This window comes from Macaca thibetana, chromosome 1, assembly GCF_024542745.1.
Source record: "Macaca thibetana thibetana isolate TM-01 chromosome 1, ASM2454274v1, whole genome shotgun sequence".
Taxonomy (NCBI): domain Eukaryota; kingdom Metazoa; phylum Chordata; class Mammalia; order Primates; family Cercopithecidae; genus Macaca; species Macaca thibetana.
In genome coordinates, this window is record NC_065578.1 from 26539182 (window position 1) to 26565505 (window position 26324).

At 56.1% G+C, this 26324-nt stretch overlaps 1 protein-coding gene across 6 annotated transcripts in view; it reads right to left on the reverse strand.

Moving 5' to 3' along the window:
* The window catches only part of AHDC1 (AT-hook DNA binding motif containing 1), a 70749-nt gene extending 53509 nt beyond the window's left edge, over positions 1 to 17240 (reverse strand). For 2 of the 6 annotated variants that reach the window (XM_050794343.1, XM_050794351.1), the window contains exons 1-2: positions 16758 to 17220; positions 16430 to 16524 (exon numbers count right to left, since the gene is read on the reverse strand). The gene's annotated coding sequence lies outside the window, so the exon portion shown is untranslated. Of the gene's footprint in view, positions 1 to 16429; positions 16528 to 16757 lie in introns of all 6 variants that reach the window. The other 4 variants (XM_050794359.1, XM_050794340.1, XM_050794367.1 and 1 more) reach the window with 4 other exon arrangements.
* Positions 17241 to 26324: the final 9084 nt, after the last annotated feature.

Consider the following 26324-nt stretch of genomic DNA (forward strand, 5'->3'; position numbering starts at 1 on the left):
AAATGCCTGACCCAGTTGGCTAGACCAACCAACCCCTAGGACGTGATGCCAGAATTGCCTCCTACACAAGACTAATCGGCTCATTGCACAGATGGGGAAACTGAGGCCGGGGAGGACAAGGCATTTTGTTTGTGGTCTCCCAATGACCTAGTAGGAGAACCTAAAGCTCTCTAAGGGGTCCGTTCCATGTCACCGCTACAACACTGGATTTTCAGAGGGCAGCTCAGTTCCACGCTGCCCCCTCCCAGCCTAGCTAGCCACTGAGGCCTTGCCTCCATAAGTCCATCTGACAATTTTCCCTTCTGTCCTGTGCAGCAACTGGTTAGACCTCAACCAACCTCAGTTCCTGCCCTCGGGCTTGCTGTTCACATAGTTTGCTTGGAAGCTCCTTCCCCAACTTCTCCCTGCCCAAAGTCTACCAGCCAGCTCAATACCAGTTCCTCCATGAGCCACCCAGAACCCTGACAACTTCCTGTAAGCTTCTGGGGTGGAGCTGAAAGCGAAGACTCCCTCTCTGCGGTCTGCGTGATACGGTTATCAGGTGAGCTTTCTGTAGACTAAGAGAAGAGTCTGGGCCCCAGCAGCTGGCACAGTACCCAGCTCTCAGAAGATGCTCAGTAAATCTCTTCATCTGATGTCCCCCCATATCCAAGTGATAACTGACAATAATGGCTGTCATTTATTGAGCAGCTACTACAAGCCCAACAGCTGCACTGCCCCATCCTTGCACGACGAACCTTGCTCACAGAGGCTGTATGATTTTCCTAAGGTCACTCAGCTCAGGAACTGGAACCCCACTGATCCTTAACTCTAATTGGATCTCCTCTCCATCCTACTCACCACTTCTAGGTTAGACCATCATCTCCCACTTGCACTTCCTAAGCCCCTCAACTAGCCTCCCTGCCTCCAGTCTCTCCCTCCCTTGGTCCTGCCACCAAAGATTTCCCATAACCCCTCGTAGCCCACTGGATAAAACTCAAGCCCCAGGGCATGATATCTACACGCTGTGACATCTGCCTTCTGGCCTCTTTGTAGTGTCTCCTCTGGTCTGTGAATGTCCTCCGCTTTCCCAGCATAACACACTTGATTCACTTCCAGGCTTTGCATACGCTATTCCCACTGCCTGGAACACCCTTCCCACGCTTCCTCTTATGAATTCCTACACATCCCTCAACATCCAAGATCAAGGGTTACTTTACAATGGAGTTGGAACAGACAGGCAACAAATAGGCTGGTCACAAAACTGAGAGCCCTGTGAGGGAAGGGCTCATGTCCATCTTGGTCACTACAGTATCCCCAGGGCTTAACTCATCAATGCTCAATCAATATTTGTTGAATGAATCAGTGAATGCTCTGTATAGACCTGCTGACTAAACAGAGAAATGACAAAAGAATACAAGGCCACAGTAGGCAGGGCCAGAGGTAGACAGGGAGAGACTGAGGCCAGGAAGGGCAAGGACACGGTGAAGAGCAGTAACAAATACTGTCAGAGCTAATCTGCAGCAGGCCACACTCTTGGCAGAGACAGTGTTTATGAGAGACAGAGGAAGGAAAATGATGGTGTGAGGGAGGCTCTCAGTGTGTGTGTGTGTGTGTGTGTGTGTGTGTGTGTGTGTGTGTGTGTGTGTGTGTGTGTGTGTGTACATAGGCAAGAAGAGGTGAGGACACATGTGTGTGCTGCATTTGTGAATTGGCCTGTGTGAGAAGGCAGGGAAGTATGAAAACATGTACGTGTGTGTTTGTCGGGGGGCTGTGTACGCATGCCATGAGGGCTTGGTATCTATGAGTGTGTGTGTAAGGCTGTGTGTGTAAGGCTGTGTGTGTGCACAGGATGCCGTGTGTGTACATGATGGAGGTTGTACACTTCCGCTAGGAGGGAGTCATTGAGAAAGACAAGAGGAGACACACGAAGGAGGGGCGAGTGAGTGAGAAACTATATATGGGGGGCTGTTGTGAACATGTGCATGAGGAGATGGTGTCCCTGCAAGTGTGACCAGTGGGGAACATAGGTAAGAGGTGTCAGGGCTCTGCTGAGGGTGCAGCTGCCATGGCCTCGACCACAGGCCTGGTGCCAGAGGTGGGGGCTGGCCCTGGGCCCAGGGTGGGGGGTTCTGACAGAGCAGAAGATTCCTCAGAGTCCTCCCTGGAGCCACAGGCGCCAGATTACCATGTCCCTAGGCAGGGAGGTCGAGGAGGAGGCCCAGATGTGCGTGCGCCTCCACATCTGTCCACAGTAAAACCTCTGGGCATTTCTTTGTCTTTGTCTGTGTCCGGGTGTGCACGCCTGTGCTTGTGTGAGTACCTCCGGCTGTGTGTCTGTGCCTGTCTTTGTCTCTATATGTTTTGGGCCTTTGTCTCCGTGTGTGTGGCTGGTGATCTATGCCTGTCTGCATGGCAGTGTCTGGTTTTGTGGGTGTCTACGTGTGTCCTAGACTCCATGCATGTCTAAGTAGTGGGTGCCAGCATCCTGCTGGACTGCTGTTTGCATTTGTGGGTCTATGCGGCCTCGGTGTAAGTGAGGGCAGATTGTTTTTGAGACTGTGGGGTCTAGGCCTCGGTGTATCTAAGTGTGTGCTTGTGTTTCTGTATGGGAGACTATGCCATGTGTTGTAGTACAGAGATGCTTATCTGTCTGTGTGATGTTTGTGAGACCAAGGATATGTGTGTGTCTGTGGTCTGTGTGTGTGTTGGGTGTGAGGGGTTTGTCACAGACTGGTGAGCAAGTTAATCTCAGACTCCGTGACACGTGGAATAAAATCACGCTCCCATAATGGGATCATTCGTCTTCCTGTCCAAGGAGAGAACCAACTCTTCACCCTCCACCCTGGGGGAGCCAGTGGGGCCAGGGCCAGGCACCGGCCCCCACCCAGGCTGCCTTCTGGCCTCAGCACCCCCACCCCCTCCTCTGCTGCACCAGGCTCATTCTGCCTCCAGAGTGCCCTAGTGCCCACTGTGGGCTGGGCAGGGCTCCAGGACATGTGACTGGGCCTTAGAGGCCTGTCCTGGGCCCCCTGCCCCACCCACTGCTGAGGAGGGCCCTGCCCTGAGATGAGAGCTGGGGGTGCAGGAAGGACTCTTTGGGCCCCTCCTTCTCCTGGAGGGGAGGGATGAGCTGCAGGCCCGGCCGGGATTTTCCATCTCTCAGCAACAAGATTCCTGGTGAGCAGGCTGCGGGGTTTGGCAGGGCGCCTGCTGGAGACCCGCCCTCACCCGCCAGGATGCCTGGGTCCCTGGGGCCAGGCAGCAGCGGGTTCCCTGGGGAGCTGGGGGTGGGAGGCCCACAACTCCAACCTACTGTTTGCCTGGGCCTGTGGGAAAGCCAGACCCTTCCAGGCCCATACCTCCCAACCAAAGATGGCTCCCCAGCACCCCCAGCAAACCACTACCCTTCCTCTGGCCTCCCCCAAGCCCCAGCCTTAGCTTAAGAAAGCATTCCCAGGCCAGCCACCCAGCACCACCCGCCCCCCCACCCCTCAGCACACACCCAGCCTGGGTTCTGCACCTCGCCTCCAAGTGCGAGGGCGCTCAAGGTGAGGGTTTTGCTTCTCCTCTCAGACCTAGGGGTCTGAGGACAAGGCTGTGTGTCCCGTATCTGTTAAATCCCTCTTGGTCTTAGCTCTCCTTCCTGGCTGGGCTGAGAGACACCAGGAGAGGATTTAAGGTCCAAAGTTGGGGAAACTGAGGCAGTGAAGCCCTCCGCCCTACTCATCACAATGAGTCAGAGGCAAAACCCAGTCATCTGGACTTGTCTTAGTGCTGCCTAGCAATAGTGGCTGCAGTTCTTTCTTTCCCGTGGGAGGGTGCAATTTCCGGAGGGGATGAGCATCAGCTGGAGGGAGTGGGGAATGGGCAGGTGGGCTCCCTCAACCCTCAGCACCTTGGATGAGCAGTTGGAGAGCAGGTTTGCTAAGAGATTAAGGTTGAGGAGGAGAAACGAGATGCTCCATGATTTATGAACCTAATTCTTCTCCCTTAAATTCCCCTCCAACCCCCACCACCCAGCCCCAGCCTGGTCCCTCCAGGGCCATGCTGTGGCCCCAGGCCAATGTCAAAGCCCTAACCCATCCATCAGCTGTTGCCAGGGAGTTTCCACCCCAGTGGGTTCCAAAGGGAGGGGCACAACTGACACTAGGGGCTCAGATTGATGGGGAGAGGGCATGGCCCTAAGGAGTCTGCCAAGAGACCCCTACACCCTCCCAGAAGCTGGGGGCTCACAACATCCAGGGAGGAAACTAGGCTGGCGGGTGGGGCCCAGGAGGAGGTAGCCTCCCAGCTCTGGCACCACACCCAGCTCTACCCTTTCAAGAGGCCAGGAGACCTGGGATCCCATGGGGCCCTACAGCTCACAGGGTGTGTGACCTTGGGTGGTGACTGCTCCTCGCCAGGCCTCAGCCTTCCCACTGCACAATGCAGAAAGTGGCTCAGATATCCCAGGTGACCCCCTTTTGGCTCAGCCCCCTTAGCATTAAGCCTTGCCCTCTGTCCAGAATCTGGCCCAGAAGGGGTAAGGTCACAGCAGCTACCTGAAGGAGTCCTCAAAGCCACCCAAGTCAGAGCTGAAGAGTTTATGGGGATTACCCCTCCACCACATGCCCATTTTCCAGTCCCTGAGAGAGGATCTGGAGTCTGCACCAAGACCTGAGTTTTACTGGTGAGGTGGTTAAGAGCACATGCTCTAGGGACACATAGACCCGGATTAATGTCCTAACTGCACTGGTAACTTGTTATATGAAGTCCTGTGCCTTTTCTCTGCCTCAGATTCCCCATCTGTAAAATGGGGTAATAGTGCCTTCCTCCTAGGACTGTTGAGCTGAAATGAGAAAATGCATGCAAAGGCCTTGGCACAGTGCCTGATACATAATAAGGGCTTGAACAGTGGTAGCGATCATAATTGTGGTTAGTATTAACATAAATCCAGTGGCCAGGGAGAAGTGGAAAGAGGGATCCCTGACCTGGCTGGAGACGATGCCAGCTTCATCCTTGAGCCAGATCAGGACCCCCAGGGTCTCAGCCCAGAAGGGCCAGACCAATTCCTTGAAGCCCCCTAGCTGTCTCCCCTATTCGTTAAAGGCCTCTCATTAGTAAGCCTGGGCACCTGCCCCTCCACGAGTAATAAGCCTCATTAGTATCTTAGCCCCAAGCTCTGAGCCCAGAGTCTATATGTGTGCACACGCATGAGGGTAGGGGGCTGCAACAGGCCACCAGCCAGGAGACAGCATCCTCGCCAACCACACCCCCTGCCTGTCATCCGCAGAGCCCGTCACCACCCAGCTTGTCACCTGCCTGCCTCGCACCCGCACCACCTGTCACCCACCCAGCTCGTCACCCACCCAGCCCATCACCTGCACCACCTGTCACCCACCCAGCCTGTCACCAGAGCCGCCTGACAGACATCTGGGTGGGGGACAGGAGATGGGGAGGAGAAGACCACAGGGGTGCAGAGCTGGGGGCCCCAGAGACCCTGTAGGACCCCCACTTCAGCTCGGCATCCTGCAGCATCGCCATGGCAACCTCTCAGCCGCAACCACTTTCCCAAACATCCCCCGCCCTCCCCCCCCAGGCCCTGCTCTTAGCTTAGCTGAGCTGAGGCTGAGAAGAGCCTGAGTGACAGCAGAATGGGGCAGGAAGGAGGGGGCTCCCCAGCTGGCTGGCCTTAACCACCCTTGCGCCCCTCTGGACTCGGTTACTCCATCTGCAAAATGGAGGGGCCGGAACGGAGGAGGCCCTGTAGACAGGCCATCCCTCTCCAGCCCGGATTGGCTGAGTCGGCTGCCGGTTAACCTGTGAGGGCTGGGGGTGGGACGAAAGGACCAGGGTTTCTGGGTTCTTCCACACTCCTCTACCTTGGGCCCAGCTCAGAGAGGCTGGGCCCCTGGCCCAAGCTCACACAGCAGATGAGGAGGCACAGGCTGGACAGGAGAGGGGCTCTGCCAAAGAACTGCCAGCTGGAGGTGCCATACTGGGTGACCCAAGGTGACCAGGGGCAGAGTTGGCCCCACCTCCAAGCTGCATTATTTATAAAACCCAGAGCAAAGAACTGAGCAACAGCTGCGGTGCTGCCCCTCCAGGGGGCACAGGCCTCGGTGGAACGGAGAAGACACGGTGCCTCCTCAGGGAAGGCCCCTAGGGTCCCGGGCTCCCTCCAGGGCTGGCTGGGGCAGGGGCTGAGGTGGGGAAGGGGGAGCAGCTCCGTCCCTCCCCTCCCCCTCCACTCCTCCAGGCAGGCAGCGATAGGATTACTTCTGCATGACTGCCCGCTCCACAGGGTTCCAGAGACCCTCCTGCCTGCAGCAATCTTTAAAATTCCTCCAGCCCAACCTCTCTCCCTGCAGTGAATGCTCCAGAGTCTACCGCAGTGTGCCCACTGCTGCCGCCGCCACTACCCCCAGGCAGGCTGGGACCCAGGTCCCTGGTGTCCATGGGCAAAGATGGACCCATTCTCAGGGTGTAGCCCTGTGTCCCTCAGAACCCTCTAAGGCCCAGGCCCCGGCCCATTCCCTCTGGCCCTTGGTGCTGCCCCAGTCCCACAGCCATGGCTCCAGCTGGGGTCAGGCATGCCAGCTGCGCCAGGGCGGATGGGCACATATGTGCAAACACCCCCGGTGGATCTTGGCATGCCTGCCCGTGGGCTTTGCTGCCAGAACCTGGCTGCCCCACCTCTGCTCCGAACCCCTCCCTATCTCACCAATCCCTGCTACCCCCAGGGTGGGCAGACAGCTGGACTAAGCCAGTGCCTGTGGCTCCCCAGGGCACAAGAGGCAGGCAGGAGATCGATTCACTGAATTTTTTAAGGCCCTAATGGAGCCTGCATCCCAGGACTTGCTGGACTGGGACACAGGCGATGTCTTGGGGACCCTTCCCACAGCACTGCCATTGCTTCCTCTTTCGGGTCTTGGGGGTCAGTGGAGCCCCTCTGTGAGCCTTCCCTCGGCAAGAGAGGAGGCACGAGGGACCCCTAGGAAAGAGAAGGGATTTGGGGCTGTGAGCAATACCCAGAGCCCCCCTATCTCCCGAGTCCTAATGCAGGCAGAAGCAGCTCAGCCTCTAAATCACTCCCCTCATGCTGCCCTCTGAGGCGGATTCTGTGCATCTGTAATTAGGGGGTGGAACAGATGGTGGAGATTCCGTTTAAAATCATGCATCTAGTAAAGTAACCTTCACTGTCGGAACTGACTCCCAGGGAGACCAAGCCCCGCAGCCTGGATTTGGTGGTGGGGGGTAGTGTCAATCCAGCACCTTCCCCATCCCTCTCCCTGAAGCCCCAGGCCCCATGTCCCTCTCAGGTGAGCCAAGGGGTTGGGGGAGGGGGCAGTGATTTGGCAAGCACTTGAAAAAGTGTAGGCTGGGGGCAACTCCCCCTGTCCCCCTCTCCCACATACATGCCAGAGCCAGGGCAGGGCTGGGTACTGAGAGTTTCCTGGCTGAAAGACCAGGGTGACCAGGTGCCAACGGGCTCTGCCCCCACCCCAAAGGGGCCCCAAACCTTCAAGCCCAGGCCAGGGTGCCCAGAGCACAGGGTCTTGGGTGGGGCAGCTTTGAACCAGATGTCCAGCCTCACTGTCCAGGAATGAAGAGCCTGGGGCGGTGAAGGGGTGGAGATGCCTCCCCAGGCAGAGGAGGCTCTGGGAAGAGGGGGAGGCCTGGGCAGCAGAGAGAGAGAGAGAGAGAGCACACAAGAGTGAGCAATGTGTGTGACAGGCTGAGGCTGTCTAGGGGAACAAGGTGGGGGAGAGGGTGTGCTGGAATGTGCCAACGGTGGGAGTGAGGGTTGCAGAAGAATTAGGCGGGGTATGTGACAGGGTGCCGTGGGGTGCAGGCAGAGCACAGAACGGGTGCAGGGTTGTGACTTGCTGAGGCTGTATGTCTTTGTGTACAGGTGTGGTATCGGGGTGTTTGGAGAGGTGTAGGGGTGTCCCTGGGCCCTTAGGTGGCTGAGGAAAGTACTGGAGCTGAGATCGTCTGGGGAGTGGTGGGGCCGGGCCTTTAGGACTGCCTGTCGAGGAGGTGCTGGGATCCAGGGGGCAGTGTGCACATGTGCACGTGCAAGCTTCGGGAGGTATCAGAAGATTCAGGGCCTGATCTGTTGGAGATATACTATAACTGAAGCCATGTCTCTGTGTGTTTGAGGCAAATGTTGTGGCTACAGAGGGTGTTCTTGTTTGAGTGGGTGTTTGAAGCAGTGAGTGTATGTGTGTTGTAGGGGGAGGTTGTATGTTTGGAAAGGTATAGGAGACGATACCGGTGTTTGGGGAAGTGCTGAGCTATAGTTGGGAGAAATGGTGGGGGCTGTGGGCAGAGTGTGTGTGTCTGGGGAGGTGTCAGGGCTTTGAGGGTGTGAGTCAGTGGGAAGGTAGCAGGGCTGTAGCTGGGTCCTGGGTGTATCTGGCAAAGTGTTGGGGTTGGACAGGCGGTTGATATGCTGAGGGTGTGGGAGCTCTGTGTGTGTGTGTGTGTGTGTGTGTGTGTGTGTGTGTGTGTGTGTGTATGTGTGTTGGGGTGTTTAGGGATGTATTGGGGGATCATAAAAATCTGGGTTTTAAGTACTAGGGCTGTGAACATGTGCCTGGAAAGGTGTTGTGGTGGGTGGAGGATGCACTGTGGTTTTGGGGAGGAGCTGGGGAGTGTCTCTGGAAAGGTTATTGGGATTTTAACTGGGTACCTGCAAGGGTCTGGGGAGGTGTTAGAGACCTGAGGTCCCTCTGTACGTGGGAAGGGAAGAATGGGTCTCTGATATCAGAGATGTGCCACGGGCTATGGTCCATGCGTGGGCAGGTATGAGGGCTGTAACCGGGTTTCTGGTGTTGGGGAGGTGTTGCAGGTGTGTGGGTAATCACATGGTGGTTGTGTGTTTGGGGGTGTGTGTATGTGAGGTAGCTGGATGTCGGGGGGTGTCTGTATGTAGAGTGTGTGTGGAAGTGTGTGGGCTGGGTGTTGTAGGTGGATCAGTTGTGTTTTAGGTGTTAGAGCTGTGAGTGTGTATACGGGGCAGTCGTCTATTTAGAAGGTGTTGGGAGCTGTAATTGAGTCCCTGTGCCCCAGAGAGGTGATGGAGCTGCAGGGTGTGTGTGTGTGTTAGGGGGGATGCCCCTCTGGGAGAATGAAGGGCAGCGTCCTGGCCTTCACTCCGGGGCCTAACTGGGGGCTACCCGCTAGAACCCCTATGGTATGGGGTGCCTGTGCGGGGGTGTTGAGACAGGCAGTCCATCTGTCTCAGCCTGTGCCCAGGCCCAAGGAGCGGAGCTGCCTCCTCGCTCCCTGGGGGGCAGCAGCAGATCTGAGCCCACCCATCTGCCTTCAGATGGTCGAGGCAGGAGCCTCCACAAATCTGCCTGGAGGGCATCACTGTGTTTGAAGAGACACAGGCTGGGGGTGGGGGAATTGCACAGCAAACAGTCCTCACGGAGGCTCCTTTAAAAACCACTGACGCCAGGAGAGAGGAAGAGGGAGGACAGGGGCGGGTATGTCTGTCCTTGTGCATCTGTGTGGGTCAGTGCCCAACTTCCAGGCCAGGGGCCCCTTCCCACATGCTTGTGCTGGATGTTCCTGTTCAGGTAGCACTCAGGCCTTGGCAAACACTGCTCCAATCTAGGCAACAGGCTCCCAGCCTCACACCTGAACTACACCCTCATATCTGCAGTCCCTACACTCACATGCATTCATACACCTTCCCACATGCATGCCTGCCACTGCACCCTCACAGTGCAGTTTGCCCCATGCCCTTAAACCTTCGTCTCTGTACCCCCATCACACATACCCCACCCTGCAAAACCTGCAGTTACACACACCCATCTTACACACACACACCTATCACATAAATGTGCATCCACACATACATACCTGACAAGTCATTCTCACACATACAGCCACACACTCCACACACCTTGGAGCTCCTTGTCACACCCATATCCTATCTCCCATACACCCAGTCTCTGTCACACTCCATGACACTCGCCATCTCTTCTACCTGCACATGCAAGCACATGTTTATACACACATGCCCTACCACCTTTGAGACAGCTCCCCACTACCCAACCCACTGGGCATTTCTCGGTGTCCAGGCCAGGCCCTGAAGCTTCCCAGAAGGGCTCTCACCAACTGAGAGGACCTTCTGCCTCCCCACCCTGCCAGCTGGGTCAGAGTATGGCGGGGCGGGGGGGGGGGCGGGCGGCAGGGGCAGGTTCTCTGTGCTCTGGTGTGACTGCCACTGTATGTGTGAGGGTGTGATAACATGTCCTGAGACCCATGACAGGGCCTGTGAGTCAACACCCGTACGGGGAAAGAAGCACAGGTGCGTGTTCACCAGTTATGTTCGTGAAACGTAGAATGAGTGTGCGGGTAGAGATTTACATGTCACAAATGTGTGTGTGTGTGTGAGAGACAGAGAGAGACGCAGGGCCTGTGTAGACAGGTGTGGCCATGGGGGCTGCGTTTATACAAGGGACATCCCCCAGGTGAGTGTGAGGGGGTGCTTCCCAAGACAGGAGAGGTACACATCTGCAACTGGTGGAGGGGTCAGGGCTGCAGGCCTCTCAGCAACCCCTCCTCTACGAAAAGAGGAGCAGGGAGCAAGGGGCTCTGGGCGGCTTCTCTCTCTTGCTCTTTCTCCCTGACCTCTTTAGCAGCTGGAAGCTGAGCCGGGGGTGGAAGGAATGGAGACTTGGCTGGCCTGGGGGTTTGGGGAGGGAAGAGGGAGAAAACACCTTCCAGATTCTCATCAAATCCCTGTTTGTGGTTTGTAGCCTCCAGTCTCTCCTCCCTCCCTTTCCCTCCCTCTCTCTCTCTGTCTGTCTGGGTTTCCCCCTTTCTTTATCTCTTCCTGTCTCTCAGCCTCCCCATCTCTCTCCTTCTCAATCTCAGTCACCCTGTCTCCTTTCTTGTCTCTAAGTCTCTGTCTTCCATTTTTCTGCCTCCTCCTCTCTGCCGGCACCTCTGTCTGTCCGTCTCTCCCTGTCCCAGTCCATCTGTCCGTCTCTCTCCGTCTGTCTGTGTGTGGGTGTCTCTGTCCATCTGTTCCACCACCCATCTGTCTGGCTGTCTGTGTTAGTCCTTCCAAGGGTGCCCACTCGCTCCCCAAGGCACCCTCCCCCAGGTCAGCAAGGCCTCTCCTGGCTCAGGGGGTGGGGAAGGGGTGCAGAGCTGCAGCTTCTGGAAGCTTCAGTAGCAGCTGGGCTGAATTGGGAGTTCGGGGCCAGCCAGCTGCAGAAGCGGCCCCTCCCTTGGGCTCCCAGGCCAAGGACCCCAGAGCAGAAGAGGAGAGAAAACAGGGCCTCATTGCAGTTGGGTTTGCGTGTGTGGTGGAGGGGGGCTGGAAGGGGGCTAGAGGGAGGCAGGGCCTCACTTTACTCTCACTTCACCATTGCCCTCAGAGCCAGGCCCCGCAGGAGAGGGATCCTTGATGCCCACCTTCCTCATCCCCTGGCCAATGGAAGAGATGCTGGGATCCAGGAGGGAGGGGCCAGGAGAGGCCAGGCCTTGGGGGAAGGAGGGGCTGGGAGCCAGGGCTTCCTGTCAGCTGGGCTGGAGGGGGGCTCCTTCCCTACTCGTTTCCAGGCAGTCCCTGGGGACCCCTCCTGCTCTGGTCCCAGTTCCAGGCACGAGGGGTTGTTCTTGCCAACTGCACTGGGGCCATTCCCACCTCCATCAACCCATAGGGACATGGGGGGATCAAACCAGTGTCACTCCCACAATGGTGGAGGCTGGTTGTGGCTATGTAGTGACCCTGGCCCTGTCTAGGCACTGGCCATCCTGAGTCTAGCACCTCACACACACATATATACAGTGCATCCCAGTACGCACCACCTGCCCACGCCCCCCAACACCAGTACCCACCGTCATGACATGAACGCAGAGACCAGCACCCTACCTTGCACCGGTGACAGCGCCCCCGTCACAAAGCCAGCAGCTTCAGACAGCATCCCTCAACATTCTTCCTGGCTACTTTATCCCTGTCCCCCACTCCCTCTCCAATAGCTCACAGTCCAAATCCCACAGTGGATGGGGAAACTGAGGCCCAAGAGGAAGGGATGACTGTGTCCTCCCTCCTGAGACCCAGGGATAGGATCATAAATGAGGAAAGAAGAGATGCTGCAGGGGCAGAATCAGGCTCCTTCCTGACCTACCACGGGCAAAGTCCGTATTGGCTGCGCCCTCCACACAGCCCTTCCACTGGGCCAGGGCCAGGGCCAGGGGCTGGCTCCCTCCCTCTCAAGCTCTCCTTGCCCCTGGTTGGGCCCCCTCCCTCTCCCCCGTTCTGAGCAGCCCTCCCTGCCCTCTCCCTCCCAGCTCTGGCTCTCTCATCCTCAGCTCTTGGAAGCCTGACTCACTGTTTCCCCTCCTCTCTCCCCTCCCTCCCTCTCTCTCCCGGCAGCAGCGGCGCCTCCCCCTCCCCTGGGGGGGCTCTGGCCGCAAGGGTGCCCGCCTGCTTCTCTCCCCAGGCTCCAGCCCCCTCCGCTCCCAGGAGGCCCCCTGCAGCTGTTCTAATTCTCTAACTACAGTGAGGTGGAGTACAAACAGACCAGATCCCAGCCTGGCCTTGCCAAAGGTATCTGTGACCCCCACACTGGGCAAGTGGCTCCTCTCCCTAGACTTGGCTTTCTCTTGTCAAACAACTGGGGGGTGTCCAACTGGATGATGCTCCTGGCAACTCTGGAACCCTAATGTTTCCCACTTTTATAACCTGGGTGTCTTCTGGCACAGAGCACCTGACAACCTGTAGTGTGCAGTACCTGCCACAGGCCACGCCCCCCCAGGTCCCAATAAAAGCTCAGCTGTGTTCCAGGCATTTGGGGAGGGCAGAGGGGAGATGCTACCCTGGGACCAGAAGCATTTGTCGAAAACCCTGGAATCCCTCTGTCTCCCCATTTCCCTCCTCCTGTGAAAGTCTCTCTCTCTCCCCGACCCCCACCTGTCCTCCCTCTTCCCAAACATCTGCTTGTCTCTCCTCCAAAAACAACCCCAGAATCTGATCCTGGGTGAGAGGCCCTCAGTGCTGCCTCTTCTCTGGCTCCAGGGTGGGGAGTGGTATATTCCCAGGCCTTCTTGATCCCCGGCCCCCACCTCCAGGGGCTGTAATCCCAGCTCTTCTTGCCTGTTTTCTCTTTCACTCTCATCACTGGCTTTGGTCTCCATCTTTCTCTCTCTTCACCATGCATGTGGCTGTGGGTCTCTCCTCCCCATGCCCCCACCCCCCTCCCTGTGGGGGGGGCCCATCTGCTGGCATTAGCAACAATGTTACCCTTGCTTCCTCCCATAGTCCCCAGCTCCACTCCATCCTGGCTTCCACCTCCCCACTCTGTCCCAAGAGACCCAGGGGACCCAGAGACAGAGCTGGGCTCCATCCCATAATAGTGAGTCTGCTTGACCTCACCAAGCCAGACCAGAAGGGCCTGGGCATCTGGTACGCAGGCGTGGCACCCCCTGGTCTTGGGTGGCTGGCATGAGACACAGAGCTCTGTGTTCTACAAACCAAAAAAAAAAAAAAAAATTGAAGTTGACCTGGGGGTGGGACAGAGAGGGGAAGGGGGAAATGAGGGAGATCAGGTTTGCCTGGAGGAAGCCCCTGTCCAATGGGGAACAGAAGCATAGAGGAGGGAGTGGTTCAAAGTCAATGCTCCAGGCTGATTGGAGAACAACAATGTCCCTCTGGGGCTCTGTCAGTCCAGAACAGCTCCCCCTACCCAAATGTCTTCTGCCAGGGGCAGTCTGCCCCTCAAGCCTCCAGCACAACCATAGCAATCAGGTGGAGACCCCATCTTTTAATCTTTTGAGTCCAAGTCCAACTTCCCTACTGTACACCTCACCTCCACTTAGCTCAGCAGGGGGTTCCAGAAGCCTCCCAGCCCAGATCTAAGTACATGCAGTGGGGGTTAACAAAGTCCCCCAGCTCCCAAACCCCTTCCCCAAAGGCCCCATCAAGGGCTGGGGAGCAATGCAAAATAACCCCAGAATCCTCATGCATTGAAACTGAGAAGCTATGCTGTCCATTCACAGCGCCTGAGGGTGGTAGGGGCTCCCTGCCCCCACGACCCTGTTCCAGACCCCCCAGCCCAGCAACAATAATAAACAGCTAGCTCTTTTTCTTTATGACACCAAATTTCTCCAAGCCCAACAGCTCTTTCCATCACTACCTCAGCCATAGATCACATTAAAAACTCACAGAGGGCAACTTAAACACATCACATTTGTTTCTCTCTATATTATTTCAAAAGTAACGGCATTAAAAATGGATTTTACTACAGAAAATAAATATCAGCACGTGGGCCGGGAGCCCAGATGGAGGAGAGAGCCCACCAGGGGAATGTCCCTGAGGGCTTGGGCACAGTTAGGCACTGACCAGATTAGAAAGGCCAGGCTACACCTTGGGCTGTGGGGGATTCCTGGGGAGGGGGCAATGCCTGCCCACCTGGGCATCTGCCCCAAAGCCGGATGAAGAAGGACAAGTCACTGGTTTGGGCTGGTGGCCACTGGTCCCCCAAAGCTCATGCCCTCACTGGTCTTTGCAACCCCTGAAGAGTGGGAGCTCTGGGGCCAGAAGTTCACCAGTCTCTGGGGATTACTCCAACTATTGACACAGCAGGAGAAAAAAATGAATTCAACTTACTATCCAGTTTGATTTTCCATTACTATAAAAATAAATATACATCTGCTCAAAGGAGGGAGATGGCAAGCAGCATGCACATGCCACCTGGGGGGTCCCCCCACAACCCAGCCTGCCTGCCCCCCCCCACGCCAGGCTGGGGGACAGACAGACTGGTAATCTTTCACTTACAGCCCCAGCTCACACAGTCACACACACCGGGCCACACGGAACAGGAACAAGCCAACAATAGAAACACCCCAAATGCCCCTGGCAGGACTCTGCCCAGGCCCGGGCACATGCCCCCGCCCAGCCGGCGGCGACAGCAGCAGCGGACAAAATGTGGCCACCCTGACCCGGAGGCAAAGCTTGTCCTCACACCCTGAGCTCTGCCCAGGGAGCTGGGGCCAAGTCCCGCCTGACACCAACTGGTCCGGCGGGAAACGCCTGCCCAGCCAGACAGGCACAGGCCCCCCAAGGGTCCCTCCTTGTGCTCAGGGACCAGGCTGGTGCAGTCCGGCCCTGCCTCCCAGGGTGACGCCTGGGCCCAAATTCAGCTGGCCCTGCCAGTCAGGCACTGGTGCAGAACCGAGGGCACCAGGCTCAGCCCCTCCCAGCCCAGCCCCAGGGCCCCCAAGCTGGGAGGGAGGGGAGACTCCCCACCCCTCCACATCTGGCCCTGGCCCCCAGGGTCTGCGGTAGAGAATTCCCGCCCCCGCTTCTCTCTCTCCCTCCTCCCGCTCTGTGCCCGCTGCCCGCCTCAGGGACAGCCCCAGCTCCCGCCTCCGGCCAGCAAGGCCCACATCCTTCCTCCCTCAGCTGGCCCCTTCGCCTGGCAGGAGGCTGGGGGGTCAGGCTGCTGGGGAACCCCCCCAAGCTCCCATCAGTCCTCATCCCCAGCCCCCAAACTCTGGGTTGCTGTCCCTTTTCCTGTAGAACAGGAAACAAGGTTATTTCCTAGACTCAGAGCCAGCCCCCTGCCCCTCTGGCTCTGCCCGGGGACCCAGACCCAGCAGGGGAAGGCGCCCTCAACCAGCAAGCAGAGATTCAGCAATTCACCCCAGCTCCCTGCCTAGGGGGCTGACAGCTGTCACTCAGCACCCCACCCCCTGGGGAAGAGGGGGCCGATTCAATCAGAGCCCCAGAGGAAACGCATTGATAGGCGATTATTTATTTATTTATGCAAAAGTGAGCCGACTTTGTTCGCCAGGTAACCGGGCACGCGGCCCAACCCCTTCAGCCCTAGCCGCCCCCAAATCCCTCCTCCGCCCCACACCCCCTCCGGGTCATTAGGTCCCCGCCCCTCAACTCCCCGAGAGCCAGTGGATCCTAGGGATTTGGGGGTTGGAGGGGAGGGGCTCCTCCCTCCGCAGTCTCCCCTTTTCCCAGCGCCGATCCTAAAATCCAGCCTTGTTCTCCGCTCCCACGGTCCCCCCTTCATTCCCCCCCCCCACATTCTCAGCAAGCTGGAGAGCAAATTGCAGTTTTAAATCCAAAGGCGGAGGGAGGGGGAAGGAGGAGGGGGCGCGCGGCAGCGCTGGGCGCGCACCTCGCCCCCGAGCCGGGGGAGCCGCGGGGCGGCCAGGAAACCCGAGAACCCCCCCTCCCCGCCCCCCCCTCCCCGTCCACCTCCCCCTCCCCCTTCCCGGCGCTGCCTGCCAGGCTTCGAGCCGAGCCCAGCCGAGCCGCGGGCCCCGGTGGAAACAAAGACCGATCGCACCGCGGGCACCGCAGCCACCGGGTCCAGCGGACCGGACCGGGGGACGCGGGCCCCCCCCACCGTGCGCTGCACAAAAGAGCCCGGCCGGCCGGTCCCCAGCGGGGGTCTAGGGCTGGGGAGGAGGCGCCACTCACCGGAGTGCTGGGCTGCCGGCTCCGTGGGTCCGAGCCAGGCGAGGGGTTTTAGGGGGCGTCTGTCTTCCGGCGGTGGCAGCGACGCGGGCGCCCGGCTGCTGAGGAGAGGAGTCGTGGAAGAGCCCTGAGCCGCCCGCCGTCGCTGACAGCATGGCTCGCGCCTCGGCTCACATTCTCCGCCGCTAACTCCGCTGGACACGGCCCCCCGCTCCCGCGGCGCCCCCCCACCTCGATCACTCCTTCGCTCTCTGCGCTCCCCTCGCCCTCCCGCCGCGCACACACTCTCCCAGCCCTGGACACCCCCGCCCCCACCCCCCCAATTGCAAACCTGGGAGGGAACGCGCCCCGCGTAGTCCTCCTGCTCCTCCTCCTCCTCCTCCGCCCTCCTCCCTCCCGCTTTCTCTGGCTGTCTGTCTGTCTCTCAGACTGTCTCTATTTCTCGCTCTCTCTGCCTTTCTCTGCTCTCCAAGCTGGGTGGGAAAAGGAAATGAGGACAGAAAGCAGACGCTGGCTTTGGGTGGTGGTAGCTGGATTCCCTCTCTCCCTCCCTCCCCCTCCTCCCCTCCCTCCTCCTGCCTTCTGCTCTCTCCGCTGCGAGCGGGGCTGAGCGCAGCCTGGCGGGTGGCTCGCTCTGCCCGCCCGCCCGCCTGTCTGTCTGTCTGGTCCGCCTCGCTCGCTCCCTCCCTCCGTCTCTCGCCCTCGCCCTGCCTGCCTGCCTCTCTCCGTCTCCGCCGCCGCCGCCGATGCCTCTGCGAGCTCGCCTTACCTTCGCCGCTCACCATCCGGAACCCTAGGGGGGAGCGCACGCGCGGCACGCCGGGACTTGTAGTCCCCGCCCCGGCCGCTCCGCGCGCGGGGAGGGCGGGGCCGCGCCGGGTGCTCCGACGGCGCGGCCGGGAGCCCCGCGGACCCCGTGCTTGGGGCGCGTCTGACTGGGGCGCGTCCTCGTTTACCAACGGGCGCAGATCCTCCCCAAGAGTTACGAATGGTCCCCGTGTTCCTTGTCTCCACCGGGGGGCTCTGGTTCGAGCGGAGGTTGCGAGTGGGAGTGAAGGGGCGGGGTCTCAGAGCGGAATGGGAGTGGAATAGGGAACCAGGGGATTAGCCAAAGGGGCTGCGACTTTCTGGGGCGTCCCAGTTAAATGTGAGGAGGAAAGGACGGAGGAGAGGACCGGCTCTCTCAATCTGGGGACGTTATCCTTTTCTGAAAAGGTTTCTTATTGAGTAAAGCGCAAGTATTTATGGCGGGAGGGCTGCTGGGGCGGGGCAGCGGAGGAGACCCAGCCAGCGCTGCCTCCCCACTCGGTGACCCCTCCTCTCAAACTCCGAGCTCTGGGTTTCGCCCTTGCAACCCAGCTTTCCTACATGTCCAAGGGCGGCGAGGGCTCAGAAGTCTTGGATAATCCACAGATAGAACACACACACCCTTTTCCGAATTCTGCTGAGCATTTGCGTTGTGTCAGGAAGCAGGATTCAGATTGAACGGTGCTGACCTCCTGCCGCGGCCGGGGGCCGGGCTCAGCACTTTCACCTACCTCCTCTTCAGGTCACATCTGTTCTCCAGCCCCTGGCTCCTGGGCCCCCTCCCTAGCCTATCCCACAGATGGGAATGTGCGCTGCTTGAGGGCCTTGTTACCGCCCCCAGAGATGGCTGAACTGCTGCGGTAAAATCGTGCTGTTATTTCCATTTTAGAGATGGGGGCACTGAGGCCCAGGTTCTTCTGGTTAGCAAGTGGCTGAGCCCAGCTGGGTTTGAACCAGGGTCTGACTAACTCCAAACCCCACAAGCTTAAACCCTGGGCTATGGCAAGCAGTTGTGATTCCCTCCATTTCTGTAACTGACCTTCTCTCCCTGTGTCTGTGTGTCCTTTCTTGGCAATTCAACAAATGTTAACTGAGGTATGCAGGGCTTGCAGGGGACTCGGAGATGAATAATGCATAGTGGCTGTCCTGTCCTGTGTCCTAGGTGTCTACCAACGCCGGCCCTGACTGGCCCTGCGGCGGTCCCACCTCATTGGACCACCTCATCTGTGTGTCTGATATTCCACACTCTGTGTCTGCTGGCCTTGTCTATCTTGCTCCAGGTCTGAAGTTCCTAGAGCAGTGCCTTTGTCTCTGGCCTCCCTGTTTCTGACTCTTCCTTTGGCCTTGCAGGGTGATGGCCAGTGTGTGACAAAGGCAGCTGGTGACATTTTGCCAACTGCAGCTCCCTGGTCACTATCTTCCCCACACCTCCACTCCTTCCAAGCTCCTTCTCTATGGCAGTCCGGTACCCCCAGAGGACAAAAGATGGGATCTGGGGAGCACTCTCTATTGGCCCTTGGCAGAGGGTGTGTGCAGCAGTAATAGGAGAGGTCTAGGGCTCTAAACGGTACACTATTGATTTGGCATCATGGGGCTGCCATGACCGGCTGGAGAGACCATCATCTTGGAGCAGCTTCTCCTTGCAGACAAGTTAGACCTTGGGTTCGAAGATTTATTCATTGAATGGGAAATATAAAAGTAGTGGCTAAAGTCATTAGAAATTCTGCAGCTCCAAAGCCTGGGCCTGAAGTGATCACAAATAGATGAGGCTTTGGCACCTTGCCCTAGCTGGCCCCCTATAGGACAGACAACTTTGGCGTTGGGGAAGGTGAAAGAGACCCAGGTTCCTCCTCCTTTCTCTCCCTTCCCCCATTACCCATTAGATTCTGCCCCTGGACATGAAGACTCTACTCAGTTTGAATCAAGTTTTAGGAGGGAGTTGGGTGGGATAATATAGGATGGTTTCTGGGGTGTGGAGAGCCCCAGTAGGCTGGGATGAAGGGGAGTTTGGGAAAAGCGTGGGAGGGGGAGGTTAAGTAATGAGATGCAGAGGGCAAGATTAGTAGGACCCATGGCTATGAGTTAGAGGGAAATAGAAGTTAGGTAGGGTTTCCCAAGGATGCCCCTCCCACCCCAGGCTACTTCAGCGTCCCCTCCCCTGTGAGGGTGAATTCCGTTAGCCCTTAAAGTGTTGATCATCACTGGAAACCAAGCATTGCAGAGTCTCCCTGTTATCTGGGGGCTGGTCTTTTTCGTGGAACCCCTCCAAATTGTGTTGAGCTGGGGAGGGGGTCTCCCCAAACTCAAGCTGTCTTCCCGTGGGCTGCTGCTGCCACCTAGTGTCTAATCTCCATTTCTGCTTCAGCAGTTAGCAAGCAGGAGGGAAAGGAGGCTTGAGGCAGAGGACACAGGTTCTGGAAGCGCCTGAATCATCCCTCTCTGGGCTCAGCTCCCTCCAGCCGCTTTTGTTTCAGTGTAAGCAGAAGGTGGTGTAGCTAGACCCTAGAAAATAAAGATGAGAGTCTGGAGATAAAGTTGTGGAGTCGGGTTTGAGAGGCCGTGTGGAGTAGCAGCCAGACAGGCCTGGTCCTGATCTTGATTTTACTTGTGTGTCCTCAGTCTGTGTGAGTCCAGTTTTCCCGTGTGTAAAATAGAAGCAGAGCTGTTGAGAAGATTAACTGAGCACATAGATGTAAAAGCACTGTGAAAACTGGCAAGGGCATGGTGAGAGAGATGATGAGTCACACTAATAATGACAATAACTGACAGGTCCCAGCAGCCTGGAGCCAGGCCCCCGGGCCTCATGGAAAGGGCAGGATAGGGTAGGGACTAGCATGGCCCTCCCTGAATAAGGAATTTCTGGGACTGGCCCTACTCCTGGGGCTGCCTCAGGGGAGGTGTGGACTGCTAGAGGGTGGTTCAGCCCAGTATGAAGAAGGGGAGACAGAGGCCTAGAGAGGTTGTGGGCCTATCCTAAGCTATTGAGCTGCAGATCCAGGAACAAGAGGCCTATTGGACTGGAGCCATTATGGCCCTGGTTTTCCCCTTCTTTGGATGGGAACAACTCAAAGCTGGAGCCCAAGAGGCCATGCAAGCAGGAAGCCTCCCTCATTGTGGTACAGTGGGGACTAAGGCCCCCAGGCCCCGTTAGCCCTCCTCCTGGGCCAGCCTCTTTCCCCTCCCCCGTGCAAGTCCTCCCACATTCCTCTAGGCCACAGGAAACCCCAGCTGCAGCCCAGACTTCAAACAGCTCCTCCCTCTGGGGCAGGGGGTGTGGGAGGAGAGGCCAGAGGCCAGAGGGCAAAGGTCAGCTTTGTTCCTGCCGGGGTGGTAAGGGACCTGGGGGAGACAGAGGGGGAGCAGGGTCGGGCCCTTGACAGCCACGCTGAGTGTGTGTGAATTCCTGTGGCCATCAGGGTTGTGTAGTTCCCGCTGTGCGCCTGTGTCTGGGGGATAACTGTGTGTCCTTGGTTTGCTTTCGCTTGCGGGCCTGACTTCTGTGTCTGCGTGTGAAGCAGTACATGTTTGTCTGTGGGTGCTCAGCCTGGGATCCCACTGACATGTCTATAGGTGCCATAGCTTGTATCACTCTGTCTGGTTCATTGGTGCGGTCAAAGCTACATGTCCTTATATGACGGTGACCTGGTATGGTTCTTTGTGTCCAAGAAGGGTGTCCCTCTCCTGCCTCTTCCCCTCCCATCTTTCCTCCCCATTGTCACCAAAGGATTCCTTCTGAAAAATGAATCTGGCTGGGCGCGGTGGCTCACACCTGTGATCCCAGCAGTTTGGGAGGCCAAGGTGGGCGGATCACTTGAGGTCAGGCGTTCGAGACAACCCTGGCCAATATGGCGAAACCCCATCTCTATTAAAAATACAAAAATAAGCCGGATATGGTGGCTCCCGCCTGTAGTCCCAGCTACTTGGGAGGCTGAATCAGGAGAATCACTTGAACCCGGGAGGCAGAGGTTGCAGTGAGCTGAGATGGCACCACTGCACTCCAGCCTGAGCAACAGAGTGAGACTCCGTCTAAAAAAAAAAAAAAAGTAAATCTGACCTTGCTACTACCCTGCTCGAAACCCTTCAGTGGCTCCCCATTGCCCAAGGCTTAGGATCCCAGCTCGAGTGCGTGGCAGACAAGACCCATGCCTGCCTTTGCCATCTTCATCTTTAGCCACTAACCCCTCTGAAATTTCACACTCCTAGCACACCTACCTAATTGTAACTCCCTGAGCAGTCTCATTTCTTGCCTTTGAGCTCACTTAATTCTGTCCAGTCTGGAATGCCTTTCTGTTGCTTCTTTCTTTACCAAGCAAACTCATACTCTTACTCTTATTCTTGTTTCTCGTGAATCAACACCTCCTCTGAGAAGCCTCCCAGACTTCCCCCAGCCCAGTTGAGTTAGGACTCTCCCCTGTTCTCCCACATAGCTTTATTGTCATTTTGTGCCTGCATCTGTCCCATTAGCACCCATCACCATTAAACTGTGACCTCTTTGAGAGCAGGAACTGTGCCATACCTCCTGTCCTGTGGTGGGAAGTTTCTGAAAAGACCTGGTTCTCCCATCCCAGGGGAAAGTTTCTTGCAGTTTTGGATGTAGTACTCACAGTTTTGGATGTAGTACTCAGAGTCACCACTAGAGAGAGTGTGAACATCACTGCAGGACCATCCAGGCTCTGTGTGTGTGTGTGTGTGTGTGTGTGTGTGTGTGTGTGTGTGTGTGTGTGTGTGTGTGTGTGTGTGTGTGTGTGTGTGTGTGTGTGTTGTGTGTGTGTCTTAGGCTCTGTGTGTGTGTGTGTGTGTTGTGTGTGTGTCTTAGGCTCTGTGTGTGTGTGTGTGTGTGTGTGTGTGTGTGTGTGTGTGTGTGTCTTAGATACTGTACCTGGGAGACAACTACTGGAGTGGAGAGAGGATCCACTCAGCTCAGTCCTGGAGCAGTGGGATCCAGATTAGACTCCATTCCCCACAATGAGTCCTGGGTCCCCCAGATTTCTTCTTTATTTTCCCCACAACTCAGGGCCCATACCCCTTGGTTTTCCCCCTCCTACTTCTTGCCTTTGACTCTCCATCCCTCTTCTTCCATGCCTCATCTTCACCCTCAGCCCTCCCATGCCTAATTATTGGCACTTGCCTAGCCTGAATGGGCCTTACTCCACCATACCTCTGGGCCTTTGCACATGCTGTTCCCTCTGCTGGAGATGACCTCACCCTCTGGCTGCTTCATCAAGCAGATTTTTATTTCACAGACTCCAAGAAATCCCCCAGACTTGGCTCCCAGACTGACCTTGCCCCTAAGTGTTGTCATTGTTTACTGTTCTGCCTCCTAGACAGGACCAGCCTACAGGAGACATCAGTAGATGTGTGTGAAATTAATAAATGACTTAGTTCTTTTACGAGTACAATCCTCAGCATGTATGGAGCTACTCCTGAGCCCTGTGTGCACCAGGCCCTTCCTGGTCCTGACTCTGGGTCAATATGACACTTTCCCAGGCTGCTCCTTCAAATAAAGAAATATGACCCGGGGAACACATGAGACTTTGAGTTCAAATCCTGGCTCTACCATCCGCCTGTATGACCTTGAGCCAGTGTTGTAGCCTCTCAGAGTCTTGTTTCCTCTTTTGTAAAATGGGGATAATCACACATCTGTGCTGCCTTGTGGTGAAGATCAAATTAGACGATGCATGCGAAATACCCAGCATTAGTCAATTAGGTGTCCTCCTCCCCCACCATGAACTTGGAAATAAAATTGCCCTCTGAGTCTTAAACCAGTAAAATCCACGCATCACAGAGGAGAAGAGCCAGGTGGGGGAGTGAATGAGGCGAGAGATGGTTTTGTAAACGACTGAAGAGTTTTGTGAACGGTGCAAACCGCAATCAAGGTGACCCGCCTGTAATCTCAGGGAGGCAGGGCGAGGATGTGATTGAAATTGAGAAAGCAGAAGCCTAATCAATTGCATTGTGCTCTATCTGAAGGGAACAGAAGGCAGCACAGAAAATGGGGTGCAAGGGAGAATTCATCTAGCTGTTTCAGAGGGAGAGACAAGGAAGGTACCAGTAGACACAGGGATTCCAGGCTCAGGAGGCCCTGGTCTCTACTGAGGAGCAGTGAGGGACCTGGTGAACTCCAGGTGGTTCACTGCCCTGCTGGGCTTTCGTTGAAACCAAACAGGCATCCCAGTACCAGACAGAGCCCTGTAGGGCGGACAAGAATATTCTGGTCCCTGAAAAAGGCTATGGAGACTGAGAGCACTGATTTTGGAGTCAAAAGACTTGGTGTAAGCCCCTGCTCTGCCACTTCTGTCCTGCTGATTCACTTCACTGTGCCTCAGTTTCCTCATTAGCAACATGAAGATACAACAAACTCCTCCTCATAGGGATCTGCGAGGATAAAATGGCAGCATGCATGCACTTAGCAGGATGCCTGGCACAGAGTCAACAATTTGCAAATGGTAGTGACAAAGAGAATTAACATGTATTGATCATTTGATTACTATTTCAGAGATGAGGAAATCGAGGCTTGGAGAGGTGAAAAATTTACACTAAATCACACAGCTAGTGAGTGGTGGAGGCAGGATTCACACCAGGCACTACAGCTCCAGTGCCATGCTCTTCTCTGCTTATTTCATGGCAGGTAGAATCACTGGCCTCTGGCTTATACATCAGGCTCTTGTGAGTTTGGTCAACCAGAAACTGTATCCCTTGGGAAGCCTTGGCCCCTGAGACTTTTTCTGTAGAGCTAAGGCTCCCACCCCTATGACAACCCCTCTGAGCAGCCGTTTGGCTTCTCTCCATCTTATTGCTCTCATTCAACAACCCCCAGCACAGGGCAGGACACAGGGAATTCTCAGTCTGCATTGATCGCCTTATCTTTCTTTCCTTTAGGTCACCCAGCATAGGAGGATTTCCAGGGAATCTTTCCACCAATAACTAGAGGAGGAAAGATCATACACACACACACACACATACACACACACAAACACACACCACACCCCACAGATGCTCTCTTCCCAAAGCCTAGAGGCAATGAAGGCTAGTGAAAAGACCATGAGCTTTGGTGTAAGATCTAGGTTCAAATCCTAGCTCTGTCACATACAGCTGCATGCCCTTGGTACATCATGTAACCCCTGAGCCTCAGTTTTCTCACCTACAAATGGGACTAATCACAGAACCAGGCTCAGGACTGGATTAAAATGAAAAGATGGCTGTAAATACATCTGACATTCAGAGGACACTTAATAAATGAGTTATTATTATTACAATTTTCCTCCTCTGCTTGACTATGAACTCCTCCTCCAGGGCAGGGACAGGTCTTATTCATGTTTGTGTTCCCAGGGTCCTCCTTAGCAAAGAGTCAATGCTTTGCAGAGTCAATGCTCAGTAATGATTTGCCAATTGCAGCAGTGATTCCCAGCTTCCAGACTCCTTCCCTGTCCTTTCCCTTAGTCAGTCAGATGGTCAACAAAAATTTACTGACGGGAGAGGTGGGAATCTTTATTCCCTGCTCCCCTTGTTTCCACACGGAGGCATGTCAGCTTCCAGGGTTTCTCTAAGGGGAATGAGGGAGTGTGAAGATTCATCGTGGCACAGGTGCACTGCAGGTTGTTCAGCATCCCTGATCCCTACCTGTAGGAGCCAAACAAACCAAACTGCCTCTAAACCTCTCCAAAAGCTCCCTTGAGGGCAAAACTCCCCTAGTGAGATACAGTGAGTTAGACTAACCCTCAGGCCTCTCCTCTCTCCTCCCCTCTCTTCTGTCCTCTTTTGGAGAATCTGACAGCTTCAGAAGTTCCGCTGTGGTCTTCCTCCTTGCCGTGGCAAAGGAGGCCTAAGGTTGTCCCACTGCGCCTGTGATGAATGCCAAATCCGATGAACTCAGATAAAGAATTAGCAAACCTATTGTACACAGATTGAAGGCCACATCAGTAACGAAGGGGACATTTTAATTTTAATGTATCTTCAGTTGCTTGCCTTTTTTTTTTTTTTTTTTTTTTGGAGACAGAGTCTTGCTCTGTCGCCCAGGCTGGAGTGCAGTGGCGCAATCTTGGCTCACTGCAAGCTCTACCTCCCAGGTTCATGCCATTCTCCTGCCTCAGTCTCCCGAGCAGCTGGGACTACAGGTGCCCGCCACCACGCCCGTCTATTTTTTTTTTTTTTTTTGTATTTTTAGTAGAGATGGGTTTTCACCGTGTTAGCCAGGATGGTCTCGATCGCCTGACCTCGTGATCCGCCTGCCTCGGCCTCCCAAAGTGCTGGGATTACAGGCTTGAGCCACCGTGCCTGGCCAGTTGCTTGTCTTCTAAACTCACAAGCAGATGGGCAGTGGGACTCTGGGTGTTCTAAAACTCCACACCTTGGATGCCCCATGTTTGGTAGGCATTAGGGCCCTCTCTCAGCTTCCCCTGCTGCTGCCTGTGGCCAAATCTGTCCGTTCACCTCCCATTGACCATCCTCCCTCCCAAAGGAAAGTTCAAGAGTATTTCATGGCTTGAGGATTCATATTGTCATTTTACTTTTTTTTTTTTTTTTTTTTTTTTTTTTTTGAGACGGAGTCTCGCGCTGTGTCACCCAGGATGGAGTGCAGTGGCGCAATCTCGGCTCACTGCAAGCTCCGCCTCCCAGGTTCACGCCATTCTCCTGCCTCAGCCTCCGAGTAGCTGGGACTACAGGCGCCCGCCACCACGCCCGGCTAGTTTTTTGTATTTTTAGTAGAGACGGGGTTTCACCATGTTAGCCAGGATGGTCTCGATCTCCTGACCTCGTGATCCACCCGCCTCGGCCTCCCAAAGTGCTGGGATTACAGGCTTGAGCCACCGCGCCCGGCCGTCATTTTACTTATTTACAGAATCAGTAAACCAACGCATACACACTATTCAGAGAGGTGGGAAGTGCTCCACAACTTTCTCCCTCAAACCTGGGCCCAGACCCCAGTCCTGGAGCACTGCATCCACCCAGTAGGAAAGGGGTCCAACCAAGACTTTTCCTGACTTTGTAACTTACAGACACAAGAGAATTGAGGGTAGAAGGGAAATTCTTGGCACCTGGACTGGAGTGGGATAAAAGGAGAGTAGGAAAGCAGTGATAGGAGAGAAGTGAG